Here is a 14551-nt window from a genome sequence, read left to right on the forward strand (position 1 = left end):
GGGCCAAGGAGAAAGAGAAACAGAGGCAGGCAGGCAAGCCAGGCTGACAAGGTCTGGAGAAAGTGCTGGGAACAGAAAGGTTAGGGATCACATGGAGAAGAGGGAGGAGAGGGTAAGGACCGGGACTATGTCTGCATTGAGAGCTAAATAAGCACCATGCAAAATATAAGCAAATAACATATTAGTGACGGTCAATTAATTTGAGTCAACAATGTAGCCACCTCTGAGCATCACCATCAATGCCTTCAAGCAGCTTTTTGCTAAAGGACCCTCCAAAATATGCATATGCAGCCTACAAAAGGGGAAACTGAGGCAGAGTTTAGAAACCTTCAGGCCAGTATACATGCTTGAATCTAGGTTTCAAGGGAACAGCAATGAAGCAAACAAACATGTGTGTGAAGACCTGAGACTTAGCATGGCAATCTGGACCGTGCCTTCTTCCCCAGGCTTTTCTGGGACTCTGCAAAGACTAGCTCCCCAGCTCCTCTCAGGGTCAGGGGAGACCCTAAGAACATTAACACAAGCAATCTAAAGGGAATTGTTCTCTCTGCCTCCATCCCTGCCAGCCACATTTGAAGGTCTCAGAGGTAAGATGTTTGGTTATATCCAGAACCCAAGGAGTCTCTTTAGGAGCAAGAGGGAGGGTGAGTGAAGAGGGAAACTTCCAGAAAAGTCTTGCAGAGAAGACAAGAGAGCAACACCCACCAGGTCTATCCCACTCTCATAGACACTTAGAAGTTTAATAAATTTCAGTGTGTCCAGGATTTACATGTAATTAAAACCAGGAACTGGGTCATTACACTTCTCCAAGTTTACCCTCTTCCTCCCCCACAGACACACATCTTTTATGAAAGAGTGAACCAGATCCTGAGCTTCAGAAACTGCCTCCACTAAAGAGATGGGTTTAATTTAAGCAAAATAAATTCATCAGACACTCTGGAAGGGATTTCCTTAGAGCTACAGTAGGTAAATGCTAAAAACAGAGAAACACACACACACACACACACACACACACACACACACACACACCCCAAACAGGAAAAGGTAAGTCTTCTCTTTGCTGTTATTTCTTTGCCTGTTGGATTGAAATCTAGATGATGTGCCTCACATAAGAGAATAAAAGATACTCTAAACATTAGGAGGTTAATTCCCCTCTAACCCTCAGCTCCAGGAAGGAGATGATTATTTCCTTCCTCAGCCATGGCACTCTCAAAAAGGATTACACAGCCTGTAGGTAAGAGATCCACATCAGAAGCCTAGTTTGCCGTCCTATCCCCCAAGGCCTCCCTCTCCTGTTTGATCTCAAATTTTCAGCACCTCTTAGTGTCCATTCTTCAGACTCCCCCTGTGAAACCACCTCAGGGGGAAGGAAACAATCCCAAAGGAGGAGAAGACAAGGCCCTGTTCTCTGGCATGTGAGAATAGAGACACAGCCTGGCTGTCTACATCTGCTTGCCTCTATTCCCCTTCTTGCTGGTTCCCCAATAGAACTGTTTATTCCAGGCAAGCAAAGCTCTCTCTTGCCTGGCTTAAGTTTTGCTCATTTTGCTTCAGAAACAACAGAGAAATGTTCTCTTCCTCTTTTCCTCCTCCATCCCATGCCCTGTTGGGTTTCTCCTTCTACATCCCACTCATAACAGCCCTCTTCCAGGTAGCTTTTCCTAATCAACTAACTGGATCTGATTCTGAATTTGCCTTGGTCCTTTGCACTTGTTGGTCTGAGCTGAGTGAGTGTCACCAGGTAATTTTGCATATTAGTTGCAGGGAGGGTGTCTATAAGACCCCCAAGGGCAGGACCTTTGGATTGAGTATCTCAGGAAAATGCAGGCCTTACCCTCCAGTACCAGGCTGGGAATGCTCCTGGGAGCACTACTACCTGTTTTTTACAGACAGGAATATTAAACTGGGGCTCCAGCAAACACCAGGAATGACTCCTGTCACATCCTGCAAACTGCCCCTTCAGAATGACCTTTCAGAGCCATTTTGGAAGAGGACGCATCCTCCACTGTGTCTTCTCACACTCACCTTATATTTAACTGGAAATATTGGTTCCCAGCTGGGTCCTCACTTTATTCTACAGCCTCAGAAAAAAAATTGGCAGTTTTAAAAAATTGGATCCACCCTAAAGGACAAACATGTGTCTCTGGTGAGGATGCTCAGGGCTGTGCTGCAGGCTGTGAAGCCAATCCCCACAGAGGATGCCAGGTGACCAGGCACCTGCAGCAGCAGTAGTAAGTGCTCCTGTGAAGAAGATGGTTGCATGGAATAGGTTCATTGTACTTAAAACAAGAGAGACACAAAGTCACCCTAAAAATCACTCACTGACCACCTCCCCACCTCCCCACCTCCCCACCTCCCCACAGGGTTGTTTCATCCCAGCCCAGCCTCTTTGGAGACAGGAGACCCCACACCCCTCCCTCTGCAGGACTGCTCTGAGCAGTGGAGGTGGAGGGGGGAGAACAGAAACAAGATGTGAATTAGACAAAGACTGAGACAGAGAAGAATTGGCAAAGCCCAACTGAAATCAGAGGGAGAGAAACAGAGTGGAGCAGGGAGTAGAGAAATGGACAGAAGACAGAGGGAGACAGAGGAAGTGAAGTAATATGATGGAGGTGGGTATGCAGAGACACAGGGAGAGGGAGGGTGCCTCTTGCTGCAGGAGGGAGAGAGGGGCAGGAAAAGAGGCTGTTGAGAAGCAGATGAGGGGAAATGGGGGAACAGATTTTGCTTGCCCCATTTCTGGCTATGCTGGCCATTCGGGTCTTGAATCTTCCCCTTTCCACTCCCCAGTTAGTCCAATGGGAGCCATTGGAAATTTTGGGAGTGCACTTAAGGTCCCCTTGAGCCAGGTGTCTTTGCATCTGGTGCATTCTATGGGAAGTGCAGTGAGGAGAGTCAGGAGGCCTGCTGGAGGTACTTTGCCAGAAGTGAGAGGTGTGTGCAAAATATAAAACCTGGGGGTTTTGCCTGTGCATGCTGGGCCAGAACTTCCCAATGTCTCCTTGCACCCCTCAGACAGGCCTACATGGGGCAACTAGTCCAGGGAGGAGATATAGCATATCTTCAAACACAGGAAGGGGAACACAAATTATGTGTCACTCTTTTATCACCTCATGGCCTCTGTAACCCTTCATATGTATATGTATATGTATGTATATGTATATGTATATGTATATGTATATGTATATGTATATTTCATATATATATGAAATTCTCTTGTATATAGGAAATAAAGTCACTGGCTCATTTTCCACCAGGTCTCCCAAAAGAAGAACCTAAATCAGTGGAATTAAATCCCTTTCAATATTCCTTCCTACTCCCAGCCCCACTCACTCACTATCAGCAACTCAGTATCTGCCCTCTGGAGTTTTCCCTGCCAAGCATTCCAAGCACCCCAGTGATCATGGGATCCCAGCCCAAATCCCAGTCATTCCACCTCCTCCTCAGTAATTTACCTGGCATTCCTCCTTCCTCCTCTTCCCCCTTGCCCACCCAATGACACTTTGACACTTGGCCTCCGGGGAGTCTCCCTAAAGACAGGCAGTCACTAGTGAGCACTGAACACTGAAAGGAAAGAGTCAGGGCAGCCTGGTGTGTGGGAAAGGATTCCAGAGCTAGCAGATAAGGAGTCTTGTCAGCATCTGTCAAATATGTCATCTCCCTCCAGCATCCTTGTCTCTTGCCTCCTGGCTCCTGCCAATCCATTTCCATGCTGAGGCTGGGGGACTGAGCTCAGGTGCAAATCTGGGAAGGGATTCCAGAGCTAGCAGATAAGGAGTCTCATCAGCATCTGTCAAATATGTCATCTCCCTCCAACATCCCTGTCTCTCTTGCCTCCTGGCTCCTGCCAATCCATTTCCATGCTGAGGCTGAGGGACTGAGCTCAGGTGCAAATCTTTAGAAGCCTAGGCTCCTCGTGCCTGGTCCACTCCAGACTCATTTTCACCAGGAATGTCACTATCCTTGCTTTTTTTCTTTGAAAACTTTCAAGGACACTTGGAAGTTGAGGTTGGAGATGGACTCCAAGAAGGGAGAGAAATTGCTCTGTCTGCTCAAATATCTTGATTTCAGTGCCTTGTCTCCACTGTACATCCCCAAAAGCCAAACTTAAAACTTCAGGCAATGGCAAATAGGGTTAAATATCAGGAAGACTTTTTCAGTGTTAATGAGGTCGTGAGTGCCTCCTGAAACCAGGGGAGATGGGGGAAAAGACGTGGTTGGATGACCAAACATCATTTCCTGATATATGCAATTTTTACCATTGAGATGAGTGGCAAGCCTTTCTGGATTTGAAGGGAAATTTCTTGGCAGAGACCTGAGAAGCCTGGGCAGCCACAAGAGGGCGGCAGAGAATGACTCTCTGCAGAGCTAGCCCTGGGCCCCGGGGCGCTGAGATAGGGCTGGGCTCCCAGGCTGGGGGAGCCCTGGGCTCCAGCAACAACCCACAAATTTCTGATTTTGGAAATCCCTCCTGCAGTCCTCTCCTCTGGCATCCCTATTCTCATTGGCCCCTGAAATGCCATCACCTACTCAGCCCCCTTCCATTTTCTGGTCCCAGTACTGTGGGCTGTACCACTTTTCAGAGAACAGATGACATCCTGCCTCAGAGGTGATGCTTCACAGGGTTCCAGCTGATAACTAGAGCCAGAACTGGAACCCATGTTTTTTTAAATTACCAATACAAGGGTCTTCCCATTTGTGCTGACTGCTGCTCATAAAAGAAAAGCATACTTTGTAGTCCCCAGTGGGAAGCCAGCTCAGAATGCTAGGTTTATAAAACTCATGTCAAAACTATACCTTTTCCCATTTTATGTATGTTTACATACATGACTGGTGCACAAAGGACAGTTAACCACGGAGCACAGACACGTACACCACAAACACCATGCTGTGCACACACTCACCCTCAGCACACACACCCCTCTGTCCCTCAGAGTCCCACAGCCCCCGCACCTCCCTTCCTACTTCCTGAGCTGCAAGAGGAACGTCTCATCATTCATCATTTGGTCTTTGTCTTGTGTTTCCAGAGGCTCCTCAAATCTTCACACAGGTAAGAACTTTCCTAGCTCTATTCTTGGTTCCTCGTATCATAGCCTCAATTTCCCCTGGCACTACTTGGAGTCACAGGGAAAACAGGAAAAACTGGTGGTTTCTGATCTCTCTTCTATGAATCTGCCCTGTTGACCATGGTCCTCCTTCCAGGAAAGGTCTGACCCATCTGTGATCCACCAGGATTCACCCCACATCCTCTCAATGTCCCTACACTCTGACCTACTTCTCTATCCAGAAGTGGGGGTGAGGGTGCTGGGCTCCAATTTTACAAACTCAGCCTGGGCTTATTGGGCACAAAGTGCAAAAAGAGGATTTGAGTTAGACTCAGTAAGAACTTCCCAGCACAAGGGGTCTGAAAGCCTCAGCTTGTGTGAAATTCAGTAAGAAAACACATATGGCTTTACCAGAAGTCTCAAAGAGACAAGGACTTGTTTTGGACCTGTCTTGGTGGTACTGGCCAGAAAGAACTTTTCACTGTGATTCTGGTCATCCCAGCCTCAGAAGGTGGTTTACAAAGACTTCTGGGGACTCTATGGCCTCAGGCAGAATAGGTGGAGCATAGAGCCAGGAACTGCAGCCTGGTTACATTATCCCAAATCTTGGGGGTGGGAGGGTGCAGAAAGTATGTCTGAACCCTCCACTGTCTGTCTACCTTCCCACCCTGTCCCCATCTCTTTATGGCCCTCCCTGGTCAGAGCAGGGCCTCTGAGCTCTTCTAATGTAAGCCATGAGCTAAAGCCTCAGGAACCAGTCTCCACCATGCCTCAGACCTGGGACCCTGATGCCATCCCCTTGTGCCTGGCAGGACAGAGATATCCACTGCTTAGGCTACCCAACCTCTCACACCCCAACTACAGACAGCCTTTCTCTTCTGGCTTCCTGCTTCACCCCACCCCATACCACAGCCTGAAATCTGGCAGAAGTTTGCACAAATCAAAGACATCTTCAGCTATGAGTCTTCAGGCTTCACTGGGACAGCACACACACATACACACATGTACAAATGCACCTGCACACATGCAGATACACACAGATACTCACAATTATACATATGCACACAAACATACCCTCAAAATATTCACATATACACACTTATACATCACATTGTCACATGTATGCAACACAGAGACACATATTCATGAACTTATACATTTACAGAAGGGCATGCACATCCAAACTTATACACTCTCATACACTCATCAAACACCCTTGTACACATGTACACTATATTCTTTTCTTCTAAAAATCCAGTGCCCAGTCCTCTAGATTCTAGAGATCTAGAATATCCAGGAGAAAACATGTAAACCCACAGGAAACATATTTTCAGTTTCTGGGCCCATACTGGAACTCCTTTGCTATATTCCCCTTCCTGCCACAGAGTCTGTAGGACCTGGCCCACACCATGGAAATGGAATCTGCAGAGATAACTCATTCCTTCTCTCAACAGACACTTTTGAGCACCTATCTGACACTCCTCGCCTCACCTTCCACTCCCACAACTTCAGCTAAGGCAGTCACATAAAAGAAAAGAATAAAACCTTCTGCCCAGTGGTATTGTGAAATTATAAACCTTCTTCCCAGTGGTATGGCTCAGAGCCAAGGACCTGAGTTCAAATTCTACTTTTGCTTCTTAATATGCTCTGTTACCTTGGGCACTTGATACAAACTCTCTGATCTTCAGTTTCATCACCTGTAAGATTCAATTAATAACATTTCCCTAATAATTCTGGGAGGATTAAAGGACAGGTAAAATGTCCATCAGCAAAGTGTCCACCCACAGAAAGCAACCACATTCTATCTCCCAACTTCCGTGGTGATTATCTCCCACAACACACTTCCAGTCCTGCTGTCCTTGACACAGAAACCTGGTCTCTTTCAGCCACAAATCTTCAGTTGTGAAAACTTCTCAAAACTTGATCTCTGGGTTGCCTGACTCCGTGGAACTCATTTGCCCCAACCCTGACTCCCACCCCTCTTGGCCCATTATTGCCCCTTTCCAGGTTAGATGTTCTTTAATAACCTTTAATGCTGCTGACCTCAGCCAAAATACTAACGATGAAATGCTGAGCCTGTGCATTCAAGGATTTGAAGTGCTAATCATCTCCAAGGGAGCCGTCCCAGGGAAAATCTTCCACTATTCTTTAATCCCTTACCAGCACCTTGAGCCCACATGATTAACTAACCTTTCTTAGTATACCTATAAATCATGCATCCTTTCTTAGAAAAGAACAGAGCCTTCTGCACATCATGAAAAAGAATAAAGAAACTTGCACCACACCATCCACCCTTGTGCACCAAGGAACTAGACCCCCTTGCACAATTTCCCAGAACTGAGATAACATCTGTATCTGATATTATCAAGTATGCATGTAATCAAGCAACATTAGGGACCACTGTACTCCCTTTGCTGATTAACTGCCCTAAGTTCCTTTAAAATCCCTGGGCCAGGCAGAGACCTGGGAGTTGCTCTTTGGACAAGAGTCTGCCTTCTCCTCAGGTATATGGGCTCCTGAATAAAGCTCATATTCCTTTCCAAACAAACCTCCCCTCTTGAGTGTTGGCTTTTGGAGCAATGATGGGCAGCTGAACTTGGGTTTCAGTGACAAATTTTGTCGAGTCAGCTGGGAACCAGTGCCCCTCTGGTGTCCAACCCACCGTGGAGCAGTTGGCCTGTACCATGCCAGGGATCCCTCCTAGTCTATTGGGCTAATAATTCCTTGGAAGACCACAAGAGAATAGCTGTTCTGGGCTAGTTGGTCTCTGGGAAGGAATTTGAGGGATCTGTCCCTGCTGACATCCAGACTATTTAGGTCTTAGGGAAAAGGCCTGCTGATTCCAAACCTAAACTAGCTGCCAATTTTGTTTTTGCTTTGAATGGAAAGGAAAGGAAAATTTGGTGAAGCTGAGGATCTTTGGTATTTAACTTCTGTTCATTATTGGAGAGTGAAATGCAAGGACCAGTGAACTTCAAGGTAAAACTGCAAAAGCTGAGGCTTTGAATATGGAAGACAGGAGCCAGGACCTGGGTCCTAGCTCAACTTCCATTTATCCCCAGTTTTATTGTACTTGGTCTTCTTGAAGGGGTGTAAGGTTCAATTGGGACAGCATATCCATTATACCTCCACCTATATGTCTCTCATCTCCTCTCTTCCCCCACTGAGTCATTTCTTAAGAATGACAGGACTTCTTAATCTCATTCCTGAGAAGAATACAAACACAGAAAAACACACACTACACAAATTAAGTCAGGTAATTTGCATACCTGGGAAAGGGAGAAATCTCTTCTTCCATCTCCATAGTCCATTTTCCTCAATGTACTGATGCTATATTATATAATAGCTGTATTTCCTCCTTCTCTGGACAAGAGATGCTGTGAAATGTCAGATGTAAAGTAAAGTTTGTCATAAAAAACCCTCATAAAAAAGTCTCCCAAGTACTGGCATTGGAGCAGGGTGGGGGTGAGGGGCAGTTCCTGCATTGTGTCTGCCTTCAAATCATGTGCAGATCATTCCCCCTTCAGGAGGTTTGCTTCAGGTTTTCTAAACATGTAAACAGAGACATTCAACTCCTCTTTCCAACCTTGCTTCTGTCAAAGCCCATTGATTTCCATGAAATTAGTTTCACAAATGACCAGTTTCTCACAATATCAAATCTAAATTCCTTCACTGGTACAGTTTTTAATTCTCTTCTTTCTGGGATGGCCCAAATAGAAAGTCTCACTTGGGGGTAAAGAAGTAAAATGTCTTCCCTTAGTACCTTCCATGAGGGGTTCTAGGAGAGAGGTGAGGTGGTTACATGGGTGGTGTGCATACAAGGGCTGCTGTGTATCAGGCTAGAAAGTAAAAGACAGGAAGGGATTGCATTGTGGCTGCTGTTTCTCTTTCTCTGCAAACCTCTTATGACTGCAGCAGATTTATAGGAGCTCCAAACAGCCCAGTGTCTTAGCCATAACCTTCCCAGGAAGAAAACTCATTCAGGTTCCGTTGAGAGGTGATGAAAAGTAAATATCAGTGTTTGGTACAAATATATCAATGAGGGTGGGGGGTGGAAAGCAGGCAGTTCCTTATAGCTGGTTGAAGTCCTTCAGGATTTATGTACATGCACTCACACACATGCACACAATACACTGCACACACACACACACACACACACACCCCATATCCAATATGCACATGTTTCTAGACCTAACAGAAAGAGGTAGCCCACTCTTTGGCACATATTTCCACACAAATTCAAACACATATGTCCATATAGTTTGCACATACACATGACTTTCAATGAAGTTCTTTATTCATTGAAAATTCATTGAATAAGGTGGGTCACAGTGAAGGTGAATGAGAGAATTTGTGAATATAAGCTTCCATGTGTCACTAAGTGTCTCTCTGACTACATGCCACAAAACAAATAAATTGTTTTTTTTCATTTTTAATTATTTGGAATTATCTACTGTCTTTCAACTACTCTATGCCATCAAGTTTCAATGATCATCAGTCCTTTACTGAGCCACTACTCCCTGCAGAAGACAGCTGAAGGGTTAGAGGCATGAACTTTGCTGAAACTGGGTACAAATCCTAGCTTCACTACTCACTTTACACAAGTGACATAACCTCTCTGAGCCATAGTTTCAACTTTTGTAAAGTGACCAAAACAATACTCACCTCATAGAACAGTTGTGTTAAATAGATGATTATGTAAAGTGTTTGGACAAAGTATAGGCATAGTAGTCAACAAATGTTATTATGCTATTATGTTTATCATCACTTTGTGGGAATTAGAGATATGAAGAGATAATACATAAAAGAGATGTTCTTTTCCCTTAGGAAGTTTTTATTTTATTTTTATTTTTTTCAATATGTGAAATTTATTGTCAAATTGGTTTCCATACAACACCCAGTGCTCATCCCAAAAGGTGCCCTTAGGAGGTTTTTAAATCTCATCAATGAGACAAGATAAATACATGAAGAGACGAAGGACATGGAAACTTAAAACTCTTATTTGAGCCCTAACATGCAATTTATTTCCTAAATCCAAGCCCTGGTTTATCATTTTTAGTAGATTTCAATGCTTTAATAAGATTTTTTTTTCCTTTTGTCATTCATCATCCCCATGTTTCACCACTTTACATACACCACATATCCATCCCACCCTTGCATTTCACAAGTTGACAGGAGAATTCTTTGGGTAAAGGAGATTATGAGAGTTCATTTTGTAAATTTCCCTGTTTCTTGGCAGAGGACCATCTGAGGATTCCAAACCCAAGTGAGATAGCCATGCCTATGGCCAGAGAGCCTGCACCCTTCTGTCTCCCCCTTCACCCTCCAGTCTCAGAAATTCTTCCTTATCATCTATCTGAATATGTTTTCCTTGAATAACAGTCTCTCTTATCACCCATTCTGATTGAGGATGAGGTACAAAAACCATCAAAGCCTGAGGAATATTCTAAAATGCCCCCTGATAACATTGTTCCAGTGCCTATCAGTTCAGGTCTCTGGAATTATAGGTCTCATATATTTTCTTATTAGCCCAATACAATCATCAAAATATTCCTTAAAAAGGTTTAATTTGGTCCCTACCAGGGTACAGCCCTTTATGTAGTCATCTTGTCTCTCCTTAAAACTTCTGAAAGAGGAAAGCACCCTAATTCTCCTGAAAGACAGTTAAAAGGTCCTATTTCAATCCTCCCAACTTCCATAGCCTCCTAAATTAGTATTACCACATTATCAACCATATGAATAAGAAACAGTACAACCTTGAGGTGGATCATGACTAAAATGATCTAGTAACTCTTCAGGCCATCACATGAAGTAGGGGTAACAGAATTGACAGCTCTCCTAACCCCACAATGCTTGCCCCAGGAGAGCCCCCGAGGACCAGGCGGACTCCAACATGGGCACGGCAGGCATTTTCCTAAAGTGGCAGAGTGCCAAACCATGGCACAGTGTCTGGTGTGGAAGCCCTGGGGACAGGAGGGCAGCCAAAGCCCAGACCTCTCCCCCTTCCTCAAATTCAATTTTCCCAGCCTTGGCCCCTCCTTTTGTGCTCCCAATTCTAAAGTTTTCAGACCTTCCATAGTGCTCATCTGAGGCAACTATCATCCATCATCTAAGGTGAGTTCTTCTGAAACCTGAAAGAACATACAAATACCTTGGGAGACTGTTGAAAATGCAGGTTCTGATTTAAGAGGTCTGGGTTGGGGCCTAAGATTCTGAATTTCTAGCAAGCTCCCAGATGACACCATGCTGCTGGTTCATGGACCACACTTTGAAGACCAAGACCTATGTGACTTGTAACAACTGCCTCCCAGGGAGAGTCTATCTGTCCACATCCTTCTGTCTGTCTGTCCTCCACATGGCAATGAGAATCATATCTCATCCTTTTCTGATTCTGCAATCTCACTCCATGACACAATACACAACACAAACCTGGCTCATAAATTCCCTTCAAATGCAAATACAAACATCCCTCACAAGAGTCTCATTCTTGCATGACTCCTTTTTAAATGTCTGTGTTCCCTAGAATTACTGTCCCTTTTATTTTCCAATTCACCTATGTTATTTTATTTCCCAAATTGCTCCATAGGCATCCTCCTCCATGAAGTGTCTCTTGACCAATATCTCATTCTCAGTTTCTACTCATGCCTTCCCTTCCAAAGTAAAGATGGCTTCATCCCTATACAGCTACTAATACCTCCTATTTCAGTATATTTTTCTTCCCATTTTGGGTGTAAGTTTTCTCTCCCCAAATAATATCAGATGTTCTTATAAGGTTTTTGCACCAGTCTTTATTTTTTAAAACATGATTGTCGAATTCATGTATCAGTTCTAGCAGACTTTTGGTGGAGTCAATCAGGTTTGCCATTTATAACATCATGTCATCTGCAAAAAGTGAAAGCTTGGCTTCATCTTCGCCAATTTCGATGTCTTTGATTTCCTTTTGTTGTCTGATTGCTAATGCTAGAACTTCCAACACTATGTTAAACAACAGCGGTGAGAGTGGACATCCCTGTCATGTTCCTGATCTCAGGGGGAAAGCTCTCAGTTTTCCCCCATTGAGGATGATGTTAACTGTGGGCTTTTCATAAATGGCTTTCATTATATTTAAGTATGTTCCTTCTATCCAGACTTTCTTGAGGGTTTTTATTAAGAAAGGATGCTGAATTTTGTCAAATGCTTTTTCTGCATTGATTGACAGGATCCCATGGTTCTTTTCTTTTATTAATGTGATGTGATGTATTCCATTGATTGATTTGTGAATGTTGAACCAGCCCTGCATCCTAGGAATGAATCCCACTTGATCATAGTGAATAATTACTTTTAGATGCTGTTGAATTCGATTTGCTAGTATCTTGTTGAGAATTTTTGCATCCATATTCATCAGGGATATTGACCTGTAGTTCTCTTTTTTTGCTGGGTCTCTGTCTGGTTTGGGAATCAAAGTAAAGCTAGATTCATAAAATGAGTCTGGAAGTTTTCCTTCCCTTTCTATTTTTTGGAACAGCTTGAGAAGTGTAGGTATTATCTCCACTTTAAATGTCTGGTAGAATTCCCTAGGGAAGCCATCTAGTCCTGGACTCTTATTTGTTGGGAGATTTTTGATAACTGATTCAATTTCTTCACTGGTTATGGGTCTGTTCAAGCTTTCTATTTCTTCCTGTTTGAGTTTTGGAAGTGTGTGGGTGCTTAGGAATTTGCCCATTTCTTCCAGGTTGTCCAGTTTGTTGGCATATAATTTTTCATAGTATCCCCTGATAATTGCTTCTATTTCTGAAGGATTGGTTGTAATAATTCCATTTTCATTCATGATTTTATCTATTTAGGTCATCTCCCTTTTCTTTTTGAGAAGCCTGGCTAGAGGTAAGAGACTCTTAAAAACTGAGAATAAACTGAGGGTTGATGGGAGGTGGGAGGGAGGGGAAAGTGGGTGATGGGCATTGAAGAGGGCACCTGTTGGGATGAGCACTGGGTGTTGTATGGAAACCAATTTGACAATAAATTTCATATTAAAAAATAAATATAACTGTCAAATTGGTTTCCATACATCACCCAGTGCTCATCCCAGCAAATGCCCTCCTCAGTGCCCATCACGGCTTGTTCTGCTCTCTCCCCCAACCCCCATTAACCTTCAGTTTGTTCTCAGTATTTAAGAGCCTCTTATGATTTGCCTCCTTCCCTCTCTGTAACTTTTTTCCCCCTTCCCCTCCCCCATGGTCTTCTGTTAACTGTCTCAAGATCCACATGTGAGTGAAAACATATGGTATCTGTCTTTGACTTATTTCACTTAGCATAATACCCTCCAGTTCCATCCACATTGCTGCAAATGGCCAGATTTCATTCTTTCTCATTGTCAAGTATTATTCCTCAGTTGATGAGTGGATGAAGAAGATGTGGTTTATATGCACCAGTCTTTAAAAACAAAACAAAACAAAGAAAAAAACATCTAAAGGAGTTGGTACCTGTATGGGTAATCCTGCCCATAGGAGGATTCCTTGGAATTACCAATTCCTTGTTGGGAATATGAGAAATTTCACAAGTAAGAAAGTAGCTTACTATCCCTTGCTTGCCAAGCAGGACTCAAACATAAATACAATAGAAAAACACTGGCTGTTCTATGCCAACCATAAAACTTAGACTATTTTAACCAGAACTGCAGGTGTCATTTGGAAGTACTTGACTTTTAGTACACTTGGTGCATGGAGAGTGCTGGCTGTGCTGGTCTGGAGGAGAGGCTGCTGCATTGGCTCAGAGTCAGTCCTTCCCAGTAAATGAGCAGTTGTCAGGTACAGAGGGGTGGAGTTTGGTATAAGGGGATCCTGCCTCCACTGGGGCCTCTGTGCTGCTCTCTAGGGTCCCACCATGTTGGTGTTGATGGGAAAGTGGAGCCACCCCATTCCCTTGTTCAGGCAGCCCTTATAGAATAGCTAGGGCAATCAGCATGCCCTATGACACAACTATCCGGCATTTTTCTTTGGCAAGTGGCTGGGATTCAAAATTCAAAGTCTTAAAGGATCTGGCACCACGCAGATCCGCCCCTCTACCCCCCATACCTTAGATTAGAGCCTCTCCACGCTGTGTCTGTTGTCCTTTTCCCAGAAAAATAGTCCCCTGCCTGCTTAGTGCATGGAATCTATGGTGTAACATATCTTAAAAAACAGTAATAAGGTTATATGCACTCTTGGCAAGCCCTCTGGGTCAAAGGCCTTTTGCTGGTGCCTAAGGGGTCTTTTGTCCTAAGTACTCCAGGAAGGGGACTGTTCTCTCCCAGTGAGCCCCAGAGATCTCTACACCAAGCTGTGCACACAGGGTCCAGCTCCCTTCCTCCCAAGGAGCAGGCACCACAGCTCTGCTTTGGAGAAAGTCACACACTTTGAAAACCTCAGAGTTTTAGTTCCAATCTCTGTTTACAAAAAAATTTACAACACTCAGTACTTTTGGCTCTCCTGTCTATGGTCTAGAAAGGTTTTCCTCTTGTGTGAACCCAAGTCCACACCCACTCAACCCCT

General features: G+C 44.2%; 1 protein-coding gene across 2 annotated transcripts in view; it reads right to left on the reverse strand.

Moving 5' to 3' along the window:
- LOC113592989 (cationic amino acid transporter 3-like) overlaps positions 1-14551 on the reverse strand; it is a 279152-nt gene that overhangs the window by 155418 nt on the left and 109183 nt on the right. The window lies entirely within an intron of this gene.

This window comes from Acinonyx jubatus, chromosome B4, assembly GCF_027475565.1.
Source record: "Acinonyx jubatus isolate Ajub_Pintada_27869175 chromosome B4, VMU_Ajub_asm_v1.0, whole genome shotgun sequence".
Taxonomy (NCBI): Eukaryota; Metazoa; Chordata; class Mammalia; order Carnivora; family Felidae; genus Acinonyx; species Acinonyx jubatus.